Source organism: Thamnophis elegans, chromosome 3 (genome assembly GCF_009769535.1).
Source record: "Thamnophis elegans isolate rThaEle1 chromosome 3, rThaEle1.pri, whole genome shotgun sequence".
NCBI classification, from domain to species: domain Eukaryota; kingdom Metazoa; phylum Chordata; class Lepidosauria; order Squamata; family Colubridae; genus Thamnophis; species Thamnophis elegans.
Genome location: NC_045543.1, coordinates 26,616,020 through 26,633,598, shown reverse-complemented (window position 1 = coordinate 26,633,598; position 17,579 = coordinate 26,616,020).

Below are 17,579 nucleotides of genomic sequence, written 5' to 3'. Positions count from 1 at the left end.
TTATAACTATTGCTTGAAAATTAAATGAATGAATTTATAGGTGTGTGCATTTATCAAAGAACTCTTTGTCAAAACAAAGGAAATAATAGAGCCATTCGTTCCTATTTTCCACATTCAGTATGAAAATAAATTAATAATGTCTAAAGAATCCTTTATCTCTACATGGTCAATTATCCTCAACATTATCAATGTTACAGAAAATCCAGAGGAAAAAAATGCATACTCCTGCCAATCACAATTCCCCTGCCTAAGTGGAAAACCCCTACCTTAGTTAGTTTTTTGCGTGTGTGACTCCCTTTCCCTTTCAGATTGATAGGCAGCCAGCCACCCATTTTCCATTACAGCAAATAATCTATATATTCAAACTGTGGAGAGATAAGAGTCTTAACTTTATAATTTTCTATCATATCTCATAAATGTAGTTATCAGTAGCAACCAGCAACCCGATTGACTCAAGACAATGGAAAGCTCTCTTTTAGAGGATAATACTACACATTTTATTTCTTTCTTTCCTTTCATGAACATCTAAAAAATATATCAACAGTCACTTTTAATATTTTTTGAATAAAGCCCTTCGATTGAAACCCTCTTTAAAGACCCATATCGTGCTTAGCCTTTCTTTGAATAGCTTTGTTGTATGTTGGTGCTTTTTAGATGTGATTTTCTGTTCTTGAAAGGGCTTTTGATTATTACTTCTCTAAAGGTGATGGAAAGGTGAAAATGATAATTAAATCTTATCTCAAGTGTAATTTTATGATTATATACTACGATACCCCAGAACGATAGATTTGAAATTGTTCTGGGCTATGAGCAGCTCCCTTGTGTAAAGCTGTTGGGAAAGTGCTAAAACATGACTTTGTAGTCCAATTATTTTATATCACCATTTGAATGATTTTCCCACTCTCTGGATCATCTCAATTCTTCTCATCCTCTTCACTGGTGTAATTAAGTAATTAAAGGACAACCACATGCTCTTGTATTGTATTCATCATCAAGTTTCCATGGAGCTGACAAAAATCAGGGAAATGTCACACAACTACTCATTTACCCTTTTATGTATATTTACTTTGAAATCAAATAAATGAGAGATTCTTCTTTCATTTGTTTGGCAATGGCTGCAGTCTAAAAGATCAACTTTAATTTGGCATTTACTCAGCTATTCTCAGACATTTAGACTGTGACTGTTGTTCTACACCCACAAGGCTGAAGTATCAAAACTGGGGCTCTCCCAGATTATAGTAAGGTAAAGATAAAGCTTCCCCTCACACATATGTGCTAGTTGTTCCCGACTCTAGGGGGCGGTGCTCATTTCCATTTCAAAGCCGAAGAGCCACTGCTGTCCAAAGATGTCTCCCTTCCCAGATTATACACACAGCATAAAACTATGGTGGAGTGACTGCCAATTCGAGAGAGGTGATGGAAGAGGGAATAGTGCTGTCTATTGCTCATCTGGAAAAAGATTTTTGAGGTTTTTGAGGTTGGCACAATTCAGATTTTTGCTTCCTTTCTTCTCATTCAAATTTGTTTCTGATCAAATTGTTTGCCATTGTTTTGGTAAATCAGCACACCAGGTTGCATTTTCTTAAAAGAGGCAATCATCTCTTTCCAACTTCAAGATGTCAGCACAGCAAAATGTAGTCCACATGTATAAATATATAAAGAACGGTTGCTGGAATTGGGTATGTCTAGTTTGATGAAAAGAAGGACTAGGGGTGACTTGATAACAGTGTTCCAAAATCACAGGGGGTGCCACAAAGAAGACGGAGTCAAGCTATTCTCCAAGGCACCTGATGGTAGAACAAGAAACAATGGGTGGAAACTAATCAAGGACAGAAGCAATTTAGAACTAAGGAGAAATTTCCTGACATTTAGAACAATTAATCAGTGGAAACTCTTGCCTCCAGAAGTTATGAATGCTCCAACATTGGAAGTTTTAAAGAAGATATTGGATAACCATTTGTCTGAAATGGTATAGGGTTTCCTGCCTAAGCAGGGGGTTGGACTAGAAGACCTCCAAGCTCCCTTCCAACTCTGTTATTCTATTCTATATGGTCTATAATTGGTTTTAAAGGCTGATAGTGGCTCAGTAAAACATAACTTCTCATTTAGTAGACCCGTGACTCTCTGTGTCCACAACTAACTCCCTCTGGAAAGTGACTAGATCCATCAGTTGCCTGGGGTAGGCCAATCAAATAGGGCCCATGTCCAGAAATGGTGTGTGTGTGTGTGTGTGTGTGTGTGTGTGTGTGTGTAGATCATAGATAACCTAGGGCCAAAAATTTGGATCGGGTCCATAGTTGCCATATTGGCCATGAATTCTCTAGCTGCCTCTAGGTCTGGACCAAAAGAAGATAGTTTGAAAATCATGGAGTCCAAAAGCTTGGTAAGGATGATGCTAGGCTGCAGGGAAGAAGATGAGTAAACAGCAATCCCAAGCGGTCCCTATGGCCTCATCTTGCCAAGAATCTCACATCTATTAGCCATCTATTTCTGGTGCAATGCACCTAATATTATCAGAGACTCCCAGAAACCAACAGCTATTCTGCACTCTTGCTGCCAGAGTCACACCTGGTGCCACAGCCAAAATTCAAGTGGATTTCAAAGAGGAGAACTCTCCCTTCTCTTGTATGCCCTACCAGGTTTGGTGATACTTGTTTGATGATATAGATAATTGATTGTGGATGAGGTGAATTTCATTAGAGAACAACCTAGCATTAAGCAGAAATAGTCAAATATTGGGGCCACTGAAGCTCTGGAGATGAGGTCTTGGGGCTGAGCATAGGAAGCTGGAATGTTGTATCAATCTTAGATACCAGGGCCATCTTCTTCACAGGCAATTCGCCCCTGGTCTCTTGCAGTATCTCATGCTAGTCACCATTGCAGTATTCTACTCTGCCCTGTCCCCACTCATTATCAATTAATAGTGTTAAAAAGGAATTTTTAGAATCAGGCAAACCATACATATAAGTAAAATGTATAATGATGTTTATTGAAATGCAGTACTGGTAAAATATCTTTTTACCAGTACTGCATTATTGCTCAGAACTCAAAATATGCTTGGTACAAACTGAATTGGTGTCACATTCTAAGTCTGTGTGGTCAATACCATCTCTTCTTGAAATTAAGAAACTAACATCAAATGTATTGTAGAAGTTTGGAAAAGTCTGTCTGTCTGTCTGTCTGTCTGTCTGTCTTTCTTTCTTTCTTTCTTTCTTTCTTTCTTTCTTTCTTTCTTTCTTTCTTTCTTTCCTTCCTTCCTTCCTTCCTTCCTTCCTTCCTTCCTTCCTTCCTTCCTTCCTTTCTCAGTTGAAGGGGATACAGTAAGCAGGTTTCTAAAACAGAACCTGACTAAAGGAAAATATCAGCCTTTTAAGGACCTTACTGTCTTCTATTAGTATGTCCTGCTCTGCCTCAGAACTTTTGAGTATCTTTTCTCTTGAGTAGTAGTAGTAGTAGTAGTAGTAGTAGTAGTAGTAGTAGTAGTAGTAAGCAACAGGAAACAGGAAGCTCTTGGAGAAGCTGGTGCTAATCAGGCCACATTTTGGGGTGTGCTAGTGATTTATTACATGCTTTGTCTCCTCCTCCTGCATGAAGTCACCATTGCCTTTTGTTATTCTGCCAGAGAGGATACACATCTGTTAGCATCTTTGTTCACTTTATTCACTCTGAGTCCTGATCATGACCCTCCCTCATAATATTTGATCATATACAGTACATCTTTTGATAAGGCCAACTATATTTGAAAGTTTTTAAAAAGTAACTGTTCTGAAAGACGTATATTGACTTTTTGATGATAGAAAAAATATAATGATTTATGGATTTGAAGACAGAAAAAGATATGGACTAACTGAGGAATGGGAGAGATTTTTATAAATTTAAGAGGGAGGGAGGATTATAATTATCTATTGAGAAGATACAAAGTAATATTTCTTTAGTTTCTTTTCTTTTTTCTTTCTTTTTTCCTTCCTTTTCTTCCTTTTCCTTTATATTTGACTTTTACTGTATGTAAAATTCTAATAAATATAAATTAAAAGGATTTTGAAAAGTAAAAAAGTATGGGAAAGAGAGTTTGGGATCCAAATTTTAATCAGCTTAGAGCTAGTGTAGAGGTTATGGCATCAGACTAGAAACTGGGAGATTGTGAGTTTTACTTTTAGCTTAGGCACAAGTCAGCTGGGTGACCTTAGGCTAGTCCCAGCTCAAGGAAGGGGCAATGGCAAACCACTTCTGAAAAACCTTGCCAAGAAAACTGCAAGCACTTGTCCAGGCAGCTTCTGAGAACCAGGCATGATTAATGGAAGCGGGGGGGGGGGGAAGGGAAATGATGGTATATACAGTTCTTTCAAAATCTGTTTTGGAACATTGTCAAAAATTAACTACATCAAGAATTTGTAAAGAGAGGTGTACTCTTTTAAAACTGCATTAAGCTAATCAAAGTCTTTTACATTGTGTTATGGTATGTGTGTGATCAAATTAGCCCAAATTACTATCTCTGATGGCTGTGCTCATTCCATTACTGTACTTTGAAAGTTTTTGAGGAAATCGCAAGACAGACTCTTAATAAAATGTAGCTTTATTGTTCATTTCCCCAGGGTATATTAAATTATGCAGCATAAGAGATTAATCTCTCTCTGGTAGTTTTCTGCTAGATGTCACAGTAGCAAAGCAGTTGAAAAATACAATACATGTTTTCCGAGTTTTGGTACACTGCATACACCTCTTAGCTGTAGGCAACCTGTAAGGCAATCACTAGAGTAGAGATTCAAGCTTGCTTAGAATAGAGCAAGCATGCTTGAGATAAAAATGGATTTTGGTGGTGCTTCCAGCATATTGATAGTGTTCTTATCTTTAGTGGGGGATAGTACATATAGCATAGGGGTGGCTAAAGCTGGAAACCTACACTACATGTTCTCTATCTTACTAAAAAAGTGGTATATGAAAATATCCATTGACCAAAACCATTCTTGACAAAAGAAGTCCATATCTATTGTTCCATCTGATGTCAATCATGGCATATGGATGACTGCAACTTGGAATGTATGAGGACTGCCGTAAGTGATAAAGTGCATGCATGAATGACAGAAAATAAAAGAAGGTAAACTAGATACGTTGTGTGCCTGTGACAGGTTCATTATATCTTTGTGATATATTTTGAAAGTTTCTATCATTATTAACCGAGGGCTGCATTGAATCTCTTGTTTAAAGAACTGCATGCTTTCATTTGTTATTTAGTTGTTGTTCATTGCACATATAGATCTCATTTTTCATATTGACTTATACATTCCCCTCCCATTTAATTACATGAACTATTTAGGATGCTACAATGGTAAATTTCATGGCAATCACATGAAAGAAACAAAAAATGGATATGCTTCCATAAAACTAACTGAAAGTGAAGGCTGCAATAGAACTGAATTTAATCAGATTCTATGGAGTAGAATTGATAAATACATGCAGAGATTTGAAAGTATAAGTTTAAATATGAATGATAGGACTAACCTATATGTCAGAAAGTATAAGTTGATTATACCTAAGCTATTATGGATGCATATGAAAGTAGGAATACCTAAGCCGGTGGTAGTTGAATGTTAATGTTTTAATGAAAGAAATAGGAATGAATTTTGGGAAAAACTGCAACATGTTAAATGAATTCAGTCTACAGGAAAACTTATTCTGCTAGGTGACATGGGCAGGAAGAAGATGGAAGAGTAGAGAAAGAATTATTTGACCACTGAAGATACCAGAATAAATGAGAAAAAGGGTGTATGATAGAAACAAAGCATTAAAAATAAATGGAATGCTTTGCAAATGATTCAATATTGATCAGGGGATAAAATAAGGATATGTAATATCCCATTGGTTGTTTAATGTATTATGTATAAATACATAAGGAATGATTGTGGTGATGTTAGAAGCATGGTGTTTGTAGATGTGCAAATGAAGCTATGGTTGAAAACTAAATTATTTACAGCATATGTTATATTCTATGATGCATCAAAGTATATCAGTCTGAAAATTAAGGTATCAAAGACCATGATAATTGTGTTTGACCAGAGAAATGGAATGAATAACTGCAAATTATATGCATGATGATAGATTAGAGCAAGTGGAATAATTTGGGTAGATCAGCAGAATGTTTACTATAGTTGTGAAAATGTGTGATAGTGGACAGTGTCCGTTGCAAAGAATATATATCAATTGAAAGAAGTGTTAATGGATGTGTATAAGAGTGTGCTTCTGCTCACTTGTTATAGGGAAGTAAGAGTTGGATATTTCAGGAGAAATATAAACACAAATTGAATGCAGAAGGAATGGGTTATTTAAGAAGGTCTGTGGTAAAACAAGAATAGGACCAACAATGAATGGGTGCTGAATGAATGTGGTTTGTACACAAGGCGAGGATCCAGGATGAAAGAAGTACATTAATGTGGTTTGGTCCTACAGAGAAAATGAATAAGGATCAAACTGCAAACAAAGTTATGAAGGAAGAGAGAATGGGTTGAAAGGAGAGGGAAGAACAAGAAAGTCATGGTTGGATAGAGTTGATGAGACCTTTAAAAAAGAGAGAGGTGAGAAGTTTGAAGAACAAAGGAAAGTGAAGGGAGTATGGATGTGTTGGAAGCAAAGTTAGTTTGCAAGGATAGATTTTTTTTTTCTTATGTCATGCTCTTAATTTCTTTGACCTACTATTTATTACTCAATTTCTATGCACTGATAATGTTACTTACTCCAAAATTATAATAGGGATGTATTTAATGGAAAATAGCAGTGGCTGAAAATTAACACAGCAACAAAGAACTCTGAAGACTCCTCTAAATAAGGATTGCCCTATCTATACCTGGTCTAAATGTCACCAATAGTAATTCCTAATAGATTATAACTTTATATACATATGCCTTGTTGAACACAAAGAATGAATATGGATTTTAAACATTTTAAGATTATATACTGAACTATGAAGTGTTTTTTAAATTCTTTGCTGGTATTATTAGATTAGATTTAGATTTAGATGCCGCTCTTCTCCCAAGGATTGCTGGTAGTAGATTGGCTGTTTCTTTTTAATGTTCAATGTGTCATAGATCAGTGTATGTTTTAATAAAGCTTTTTTTTTTCAAAGGACTAATAAAACTGGATCAGACAGGAACCCAAGTGTTCAATTTCCCTGGCTTCAAATGACCTTCATAAAATAGGTTGATGGAACATAAAATGGAACACGTTAGTCACTATAATCATTCTATCTTATAACACCAGATGACAAGATATGCAATTGTTAAAGTGAACAAGCCTGGAAGATGATCTTGAGTTTATAGCTTACCCGGACACCAAAAGCTGATCTGCCTTGACTGGCATAAGTACAACTGTTGACTTGTTTCTTTCACTATCAGTGCATGAAGACATTGCTAATTTTAATTAAAAACAATATTTATAGAATATAGAAACTGGATCATTATGTGCATGCATTCATATACATATAAACATATATACACACAAACACCATGTACACACACCTCCCACTGCATTTCCCTCTCCCTAAAATTATGTACTCAGTATTTGACCACTGATGCTGGTGATCTTGGGCCCCAAAGGCTAGAATATTCTAGAGAAAACAAAGAGGAAGAGATAGTTGGCAGCAGCAGAATTGGTAGTCTTGCTCCACCACTTTTCTATAGGAGATCAGGATACTTTTTTTGGGGGGGGGGGGCTTCTAGGAAAAGTATAGAAAGGAAAAATGCTCACCATGTAAAAATAAGGAATACATGAACTGTGGAGAATGAGTGGTCTTCACCACCTGGTCGCTACTGCATTCGATGGGTTTACAATACTAGGAGTTGTTTTACTATTATGCAAATTTCAGTCCCAAATCGTCAATGAATCAGCCGGAGTGCAAGCAACATGCAAGTAAGATAAACTATTGTATTAGGGAAGTAGAGAACAAAGGGCTACCAGATTTGGAGTGGAAACATTTCAAAGGCTCACTGGATGGCAGAAAAGAATCATAAAATCTACTATTGTTTTGGATGCAACTTAGTGGCCATCTAGATCTGGTAGCCCTAAAAGAGGACTGATCTACTTTATTCTTGTGCAAGGAGATTGCAGGAAAAAAATAAGACAGAAGTTAGCCATACTTTGTTGAATATGATTGATGGAGATAATTATGAAGATTTTAGGTCTCAGATTTCAGATGATCAAAACTTGCAACTTATCTACAGGAACTGTGTATTGGTGGATGAACTGAGATACTTCTGAACTGAACATATAAGAGTTTCAGTTATAAGGATACCTGGATAAGCATATAAAGACACCCACATTAAAAAGGTAATCCCCACAACTACATCTCTGAGCCTCTGAGTTCCAGAATGGCAATTATTGCTGCTTTTCCTTCCTTCCTTTCTCAGTGAGGAGCAGAGCAATTGACCACACTGAAAGAAATTTATGCCCACAGTTAAAATCAGGATGATGATGCCTCCTGGGTTGGGACTAGCCAAAGGACGGACAAGGATCTTGGGATACCAATTATTTGGGAACTGAGTACCCAACAAGTATACCATTCCAGTTTTAACCACTTGCCTGCAACTGGAGAGTTCATACCTGGGAGGGTGGATAACAAGGCTCCTGTCTGTCTGTCAATGGCTACGTCTGGTTTACAGGAAGGAAGGAGAAAGGAAGGAAAGAAAGAAAGAAAGAAGGGAAGGAAGATAGATAGATACCAGAGACAAATTTGGATAAAGAAGGTAAACAAATAAATTCAATTGGTGAACCAGGACCACATTAGAATAGATTAGGCCCAGATCCAATCATAAAGTGGTTAAAAACAGTCCTTGAACAATTATAATGCCCACATATCCTCCTCTTCCTCTTCTCCACCTAAAGGATGGATTATAAGCATAAAATTGTTAAACATTTCAGTATTTCATAATTTTGGTCTATGCTCTTTTATTCATTTCTTTAAAAATTTGCCTGATAACAGATTTCTGTCTTTGGGCAGATTACATTGCGTTAATTTTGATGGAAAAGTTATGAAAATGCATTCCTCGATACTAAGGGCTTTTAAAAAGTCTTAGTTTTAAATACCTTGTGTGCTTTGCATTTCAAAGCACTTTATGCATTTCACATAAGAATTCCTGTATCCATGTATGCCTATGCATATGTATACGTAAGCAAGATTGCTTTAACTTATATGCTTCTCCAATTCTCCATCACAAATTATGCAAAAATGAAAACTGCACTATTCATCTGCACCTCTACCAGATTTAAAGCGTTAAGTCACTTTTAAGATGCCCATATGGAGTAATCAAGGCAAGTGTTCACTGTTTGGCCAGAGTCCAACTTTAAATGTGAGCACCTTATTAAATAAATTGAATGAGGTCAATTGAATGTAGTTGGTTGGGCTTGTATATAAGTCTACTGTTATTGCTATTATTGCTATGATGTGCTGCCATGACGACATGAGTTTGACAGCCCTGTTCTAGACACTCTCGATGTGGCTTCTAGAGAATACTTAGCAAATCTTTTCTCCTGAGACCAGTAGCAGGATTAAGATTTATTGATGAATAATAGCAATAGCAATAGCACTTTGTATACTGCTTCATAGTGCTTTTACAGCTCTCTTTAAGCAGTTTACAAAGTCAGCATATTGCCCTCAACAATCTAGATCTTCATTTAATCCACCTCGGAAGGATGGAAGGCTGAGTCACCTTGAGCCGGTGAGATTTGAACTGTCAAACTGATGCTAGCAGTCAGCTGAAGTAGACTGCAGTACTGCACCCTAACCACTGCGCCACCTTGGCACAGGGGAAGATCCAGGAGACAGGGTTGGCCCATCTTGACCTTTTATCCAGCAATATCCAGGAATCCAAAAATAGTCTCCTAGAGTTTGTTTTCAGTCAATCCATTGAGTGCCCTTGCAACTGAGCTACTGTTTCTATAATAGATATAGTTGTTTGTACAGGAGAAGGGTAGAATGAAGGTATGTCCCTGAGAGTGACCTCAACTTCCAATGGGTACTGATCAGCCTGCAGGAACTCCATTAATTTTGGACCAGATGTTAGAATTCCTGCCTCTTACATACGTTGATTGCGCTGGGTGGCAGCCACAAAAGTGAAGAGGTTACTTGCCAACTTTGCAATGCTTGTTTCATCATCCCCACTCCCCATGGATACCCATCATACCTACTGCACTATTTCAAAGATGTCTATGTGATAATGTGTTCTTTTTAGCTTTTGGTTCACTTGCTGTCTTACTTTTAATCCAAATAAAGTTTTATCACATTCTTCCCTCCTAGGATTGTCCCATTTTATTGTGACAACTCAATAAACATTGTAAAATGCCTCCTTCCACATCCTGGTGATATAATGGAGAGACTAACAATATCTGGAGCTGAACCCCCTTTTCCCCACCTCACAGCTGTTCACAGCTCATCTGTCCTCCCTTTCTGTCGTTCTCCGTGAACAGTACGCACTCTGCATTGTTATTAAGCTTTTCAAGCAGTGGATGGGGCCGGGTAATTGCCATCAGAATAGTCTCCTCCTGTGTCATTTTGGGAACTAAAAGGGAAATGTTGAGTAGCTAAAAAAGACCGTAGCCTTTTCTTTCTTTCTTTTGCTGCTCAGCTGATTGCAGGAGGGGAGGCACCAGTTGTGTAACATCAGATTCATTTGGTGTGTTGCGCTGCCCCTCTTAGATAAGTAAAACAAAGAACTTGCTCATTGACCGGGAAATGTGCAGAATGCAGAACGTATATGCACATCCTCCATGAGTCTTAGGGAATGTATATAATGGTTAATTATGCAGTCAACCATACAATGCACATTATTCTTCATATATAAGCATATTTGAGTGCTATTTTTTTTATCTTGGCAACAAATGATGGACATGTATTAAATATTTGCATATGCTATCTTGAAATGTCTATTCTTGCTGACAAACACCAAATTCTACTTCTAAATGGTGCACCAATCTATAACAATAGGGACCTTTAAATTTTATAAAGACGTCTTTCTATCAATCCATATACAACAACAAATGTATAGTTCATGGCATGTCTTCCCTTGGTGTTTACAAATCCTTGCATGACAAGCCTCCAGCTTCAGCTCCTGGAGATGTTTCTACACTAATAGGATTTACTTTTACAAATATCCGAAAACCTTTTAAAGTAGAGATTAAATTGTTAGCTCAATATTTAATCTGTTACTTCCTCTTTAAAGATGCCCCATGGAATTTGTCATTCAGTGAGCTGATAACACACAATATTGATCAGTCATAAACATAAAAAAGAAAGATCTTGGGAAGTTCTCTGCAACCCATTTCCCCCCTTTCTTTTTTAATTAAATTTTGACTTGAACTCCTTTTGATTAATTTTCTTATTTTGTAAGTGCCTGTGAATTCAGGGAGCCCAAGAAGTTTCTTAAGTTGCCTGGCATTGGTCTCTAGTGTGTGGCTCAGCTCAAGAACAGGATTATTGTCTTTTTATGGTTTTCAGATATTTAATAGCGTCTTCCTGTCATTTTCTGAATGAGTGAATAAGGTTTAGGCCCTCCGGGAGCCAACGCAGCATCACAGAGTGGGGAAAATGACTCAGATCTGTATACTTGACTGATTGCCTTAGTCTTAATTGTTCTCTTAATTAGCTGCAGTAGCATCTGCATCTGGGGAGAGATCATAGTATTGGTAAACAGCTCCACCTTGGAGCTCTCTGTAATGCCTTTTGGACATATGACAGTGAGCTCATAACTTACTTGTTGTCCACTGGGACCAAGATCTGCCAAATCTTAAGCCCCTGGTGCCTTTGGCCTCATCATTTGAGCTGTCACTCTCTGGCACGGAGCATAAGCCTCCAATGGCTTCTCCCTAACCAATTAAGCTATGATATTAGAAATGATGCGCTAAACCAAGAGAAGACATTCTCTTCTCCGTTCCATCTTGCAACTGGGAGCCATTGGATTCATTTATGGTATTTTTAAGGAAGAAAAGGCACTTCCACTCAGGCTCTTTGCTCCACTCCAGAAGTGCAGTAGGTGTGTGTGTGTGAGAGAGAGAGAGGGGGGGGGGAGGAGAGAGGGAGAAAGAGAGAGATATCTCACTGCATCCTTGTATTTGGCAAATGAGACTATCTGGCTCAGCTGCCCTCTATCTGGGATTACAGAAAAGGTGAATTTTCTATTTGCAGTGCTGAAGCTCTGCAGCATTTGCTGATTCCCACTGGAAGGCATTCTTGCCCTGACCAGCCTCCTCTTTTCTGGACTCTAGCAACTGTTCTTCCCTCCTGACCTAAACTTAAGCACTCTAACTCTGCTGTTTGTCTGCAGCCTTCCCCTCCTCCCCAATTCCTACTGCCATAGCAACCTGGGACTGTGGCAGCATCTCTTTGCACAAATACCAACTTGCTATCATTCAAGAAGCTTTAAATGCAATAGAGGAGCACTGTCTTTGCAATAAGGGAGTTTCCCCTCATGCCAAGGGCTTGATTTTTAAGTTTGTAAATGATCAGACATGACCCAGACTGAAAACATGGATGGGGGAAATAGCAAGCTGCAACTTAACTTGCTTCACCTTCATTGGGCAGGAGTAAAGGGAAGAGTGTCTCTGTTTCTGAGCAGGGCATCGATTTGATGATGTGCTTCTCTCATGGTTTGTTGGAGGGGATGCCTAAGTGGCTCATGTGATCTTTCCATATTCCCAGCAGTTCAAGGTCAGCAGCAGTGAAGAACATCTTCACTAGTCAGCTTCAAACTGCTTTGTGAAGGGATAGTTGGTAGAAAGAAGTGATGCAGAAGCGCTGAAGTGCTGAAAATCTAGCTAGCTCTCTTTGGCCTTTGCCACTATTTAGTGATCAGTGTTGTAAACCTGCATGGATAACTTAAAACGTCTGTCTTTCTGTCTGTCTGCCTATGTGTGTACTGTGTTTGTACCAGAGGTGGCATTCTGCCAGCCGAGCCAATAGTGGCGGCCAAGCTGGCATCATCACACATGCCCATCCCGCTGTGTGCTCCCACTATTGAACCAGTAGCAAAGACAAATGATTTCATGCCTGGTTTTTACCGTATTCGTATTTTATAGTGCTATTTCAAATGTGGTATTATCGAGATTGCTAATTATAATTTCTTCTTGTGGTATATGTGTAGTCTGAGCAAGCGTTTTTAGTATATTTTGATTCAATATTGTCCTTTAGCCATTTTTTTTGTCTGTATGTACTTTCATTAACTATCCTGGCACTGTCAATTAGTTTTGGCATTTTTTTTTATTTTACAATTCTGTAGTCTTTCAGGGTAGATTCTGGGTAGATTTCAGAGTGACTGAATGGAGCTGAGCATTTACCGGTACTAGTTTTGTCTATTTTGAATGTTTGAATACCTATTGCTTGTGCTGCTTGTTACCTCAAATATAGTTAAGCAAGTACTTAAATCTTCACTGACAAGATTCTTCCTTGCAAGATTTCTCCACTTAGCTATAATTATGATAGACTGAACCTGCTGTGCTCACTGCGCCGTTTGTGTGACTCAACCCTACACATTTCCCCCTCAGCCCAGCTGAAAATAGAAAGACAACTCTTCCTGCCCGATCCTACAGAATGGAGCCAACCTTGAACCACAATGGTGTAACCAAATTTTATATCTGGGGAGGAGCACGGGTTGGAGGTTATCAGGCCCGTGTTCAAGACCCGAGTGCTGCCATGGGGTGCAGTGTGATCCTATCCTTTGCTCCAGCTCCTGTTGAAGCCATGAAATGATCCCCAACTGGGGGTCCCCAGGCAACAGTAATGTCACAAGCTACACCTTTCAACCTGGAAATGCCTCTGTGCTTCTAATATGAGTGCAATGTTATACCTGAGGAAAAGTTTCATAGAAGTACCCTTATTAAATCACAAAGTCATCCCTCCAAATATATGAAAAGGAATTCATTGGCAGAAAGGGAACATAAGAGCAACAAATAAATATAATAGCCCCCCCCCCAAAAAAAATTCCAAATGATGTCAGTACCATTAGCTTAGTTAAATCAGTCATTTTCAGCTCCTTGAATAAGCTCTTGGGTTTGACACCTATTCAATGCAGAGGGGAGACCATCTTGGCTTTTACTGCAATGAAATCCCATAGTTTTGGTTTGGATGCTCCTCCCTCCCCCACCCCAGCTGAATGCCCTTCCTTTTTATTGAAGATTGGCGAGACTAACTCTTGTCCAAACAGGGATAATGTTAGTGTTCTGATCTACTCAGCAAACCATTGGTGCTCAGTGAGCCTGAGTCATAGAGAACTGCAAACTGAGAAACATATTCTATACAATATGTATCAGTATCATAGTCTAGTTTTGCACTTGTTTTTACCCAAACCCAGAGTGAAAGTTTTGCTTAGGTTGCATTTTTTTATTGTGTGATTTGAAGAAGCATGTGAGAGGTGCTATAGCCCCAGAAGAACTTTTCAGTTTTGCTTTGCTGGCAGCCCTTCTTGAGCCTTTAAGACATTTTAATTTCAATTGACTATTGGTATATCACTTCAGATCTCACTGCTGTCCTGTTTTCCTGTGGTTTCCATTTCACATTGTCCTGAATAAACTGCTTATTTATGCTGCATTTTGTGAAGTCCATATGTTGATCTCTATTTTTAACAATTCGGAGAATTTTAGTAGAACAGGCTACACATAATTTCTTCTCATCTGGGCCTGGACAAATATTTCAGAGCAGTTAAGGAAGCAAAAATATTCAATTAAATCAGCCAAAGCTGTTCATAGAGGAAGGAAATGCTCCAAAGCCCTTCCAAGTTTGGGGCATTGTGAAATACTGTGGTCAGTATGGAGGCTTGTTTTGGAACAGGCATCTAAGGAATGTGCAACCACATTTCAGCATAAAAAAATAAATAAGTTCTTTAAACACTTTTTTTCAATAAACCTCTGACTTGGAGACCAGAGAAAAGGGTAAGCAAGAGCCAACAGACCATAATACATGTTGGCTGAACTGTGACCTGCTTTCTGAATCACCATTGTGCAGCAGGGATAAGCAAATGAACACTTTGAAGTATTTTTAAAATAATAAAGACATTTCTTGGATCCTTATCAGAACAGCCTAACTGAGCAAGCAACAGGATAATGTTTATGGATCTTACATTCAAATTTCTTGGGACTACTCTCAGAGAAGAAATAGGGAAAGGTGGGTTCATGAGCAAAAGGCTATAGCATCTGATGAATGTAGACCTCCCAAACTATTATTTGGATGACCGCAGGTCAGTTTTTTCCATATTTCATTAGACACAAAAGATGAAGCAGACTTTCTGTTTCAGATCTTGTTTTTATTAATTTTTTTCCCATCTAAGGAATTCAAAATTGTGTTTGTTACAGAGGGACACTCAATATTGGGAGATTCTCACTCTCTCATCCCCTCTTTTTTTTTTAGAAACTTAACAATCACAAGCACACTGTTTCCATTTTTTAACAGCTATAAACAATAGCAATTGATAGGCATCCTCGATAGATTGTTCTAATGCTTTTGGATATTCACATTTTTATAATGCAATAACTTCCTGAAATTATTGTATTCTTCATCTAGTTCCACTTGGTTTTTATATATATCACAGACACAGACACAGACACAGACACAGACACAGACACACACTCACACACCAAGTGGTCATTTCTCAACAAGAAGCATTGTTTTATCTATTGTGACTCCTTTGCAGTGTCTTTATTCCTAAAATAAATTCCTCCTTCCTTCAGTCTTATTTTGTTGAGGTCTTCCAAAGCATAATCATTTTCAATGTGTTTTGCACATTTTCTTACTCTGCCGTGTCTTTTCAGAAGCATAGTTGATTTCATGGAACTGAAAAATATATAGAAAAGACTGATGAAACTATTGTTCTTTTGAGCTTATACTTCAAATTATGTAATTCATAGCATTACAAATTACATAGTATTCTAAAGGCCTGTTTATGCCATCTACTTTCATTTTTTGATAAAAGAATGAGTAAGTTAAATGCTCATTCTGTTTATGTGCTTAAAGTGGCATATATTGTTCAAGACATGAGTGTGCATGCTAATGAATGCATGTTGGTATTTGCTAAGAATAATAGTTATTCCAATTAATAATTATAATCCCACAATAATATACATTGAATCCCTGCTTCTAATTGCTAAATTATCACTAAAATTCAAGGCCAGGATGGCTGTTATTCTGATTATTACCAAACATCAGAAATAAATGTATTATATTCTGAAGGTGGATTGTGTTTTGATGGAAAATAAAAGCCCATGGATAGTAACATGCATATAATTTTAATCTGGAATTCTGGAACAGATAAGAAAAACCTGCCTAGTACACACAAAGCTTCCACTGTCTGTTCTGTGTTGACATCTTCAAAAATCTAAAATTCTTCTTCAAGATGGCAGACAACCCCCCAAAACCTGCAGTTTTTCACATGTATCACCAGGCCAATGACTGTTTTTTTTTAAAAAAAAAACATGCTTCCAAAATTAAAGCAATAAACCTTCCAATGCACTTGATTTAAAGCAATATTTTTGAATTCATATTTTACTATTTACACAAATTTTTACATGATGCAGATTATCTCTTAATTAACCTTTGAGCTGGGTTCTTACTATCTTTTCTCTCACCTGCTAACTTATCTTCTCAATTTCTAAAAGTGGAAAGAAAACCTTATTTTCTGAGAAAGGAAGGAGATGTTACTGCAAAAGCCCATCTTAAACTCTGATGTTGCAACAAGTTTCATTGGTTTTTCCAATGAATGTTTGTGAAAATTATTTCAAGTCTGAGCCCTATTGGCAATGAAAAAAAGTCCTTGCTAATGCTAAAGATCCATCAACAACTTTCCCAAGCTATTCTGTACATACTTCTTAATTATGATTTTTTCTTATGAGAACAAATGTTACATTGTTTGCGAGTGTTTCTCAAAGTACATTTTTTCATAATGTCTCAAGAAGTTTTTTTTTTTTCTTTATGTCCTGGAAAGATTTGTATTGTGGTTAAGATGTTGAATGGGAAGCTTCAGGTTTAAGCCAATGCTCAACCATGAAAGTCCAACCTGTGACTTTGTGCCAGGCACTCTCCAATCTGGCATACAGTTGTTCTAAAATGAAGGGAGGCATTTTTAAATAAACAAAATAGATATCCAATAAACTAACCAGTTTGTTGATCTAGTACATGCTGGGTTGCATTATTTCATTCTAATTAGGAAGGATGACTTCCTTTAAAAAATGCACTTCTCTTTTTTCCATTCACTTATAGCCAAGAGGCAATAGTGATATTTTGTTCTAAAGAATGACCTCATGTTGCCTTTGATTAATCTGAGGTTCCCTGGAAAGCAAAAGCACTTAATCCTTGGACACATCATAAGTTTGGGGTTTACCAGCATCCCTATATATTGTGCTTCTCCTAGAACTTCCTCTTGGGGGCACCAAGAGCTCATTCTAAGGTCCTGTCTTGCAGTTGAGCAGAATACAACTTATCAGCTGCTGTAGATATTCCTTGTATACGCTCTCCAAAATAGGGTCAAGGTAGCAAAAGTTAAGTTAAATGCATCTGGCACATTGAAGGTTAAAAGAAAGTTTGGGACACTTTGAATAGGAATAATAAATTTCTT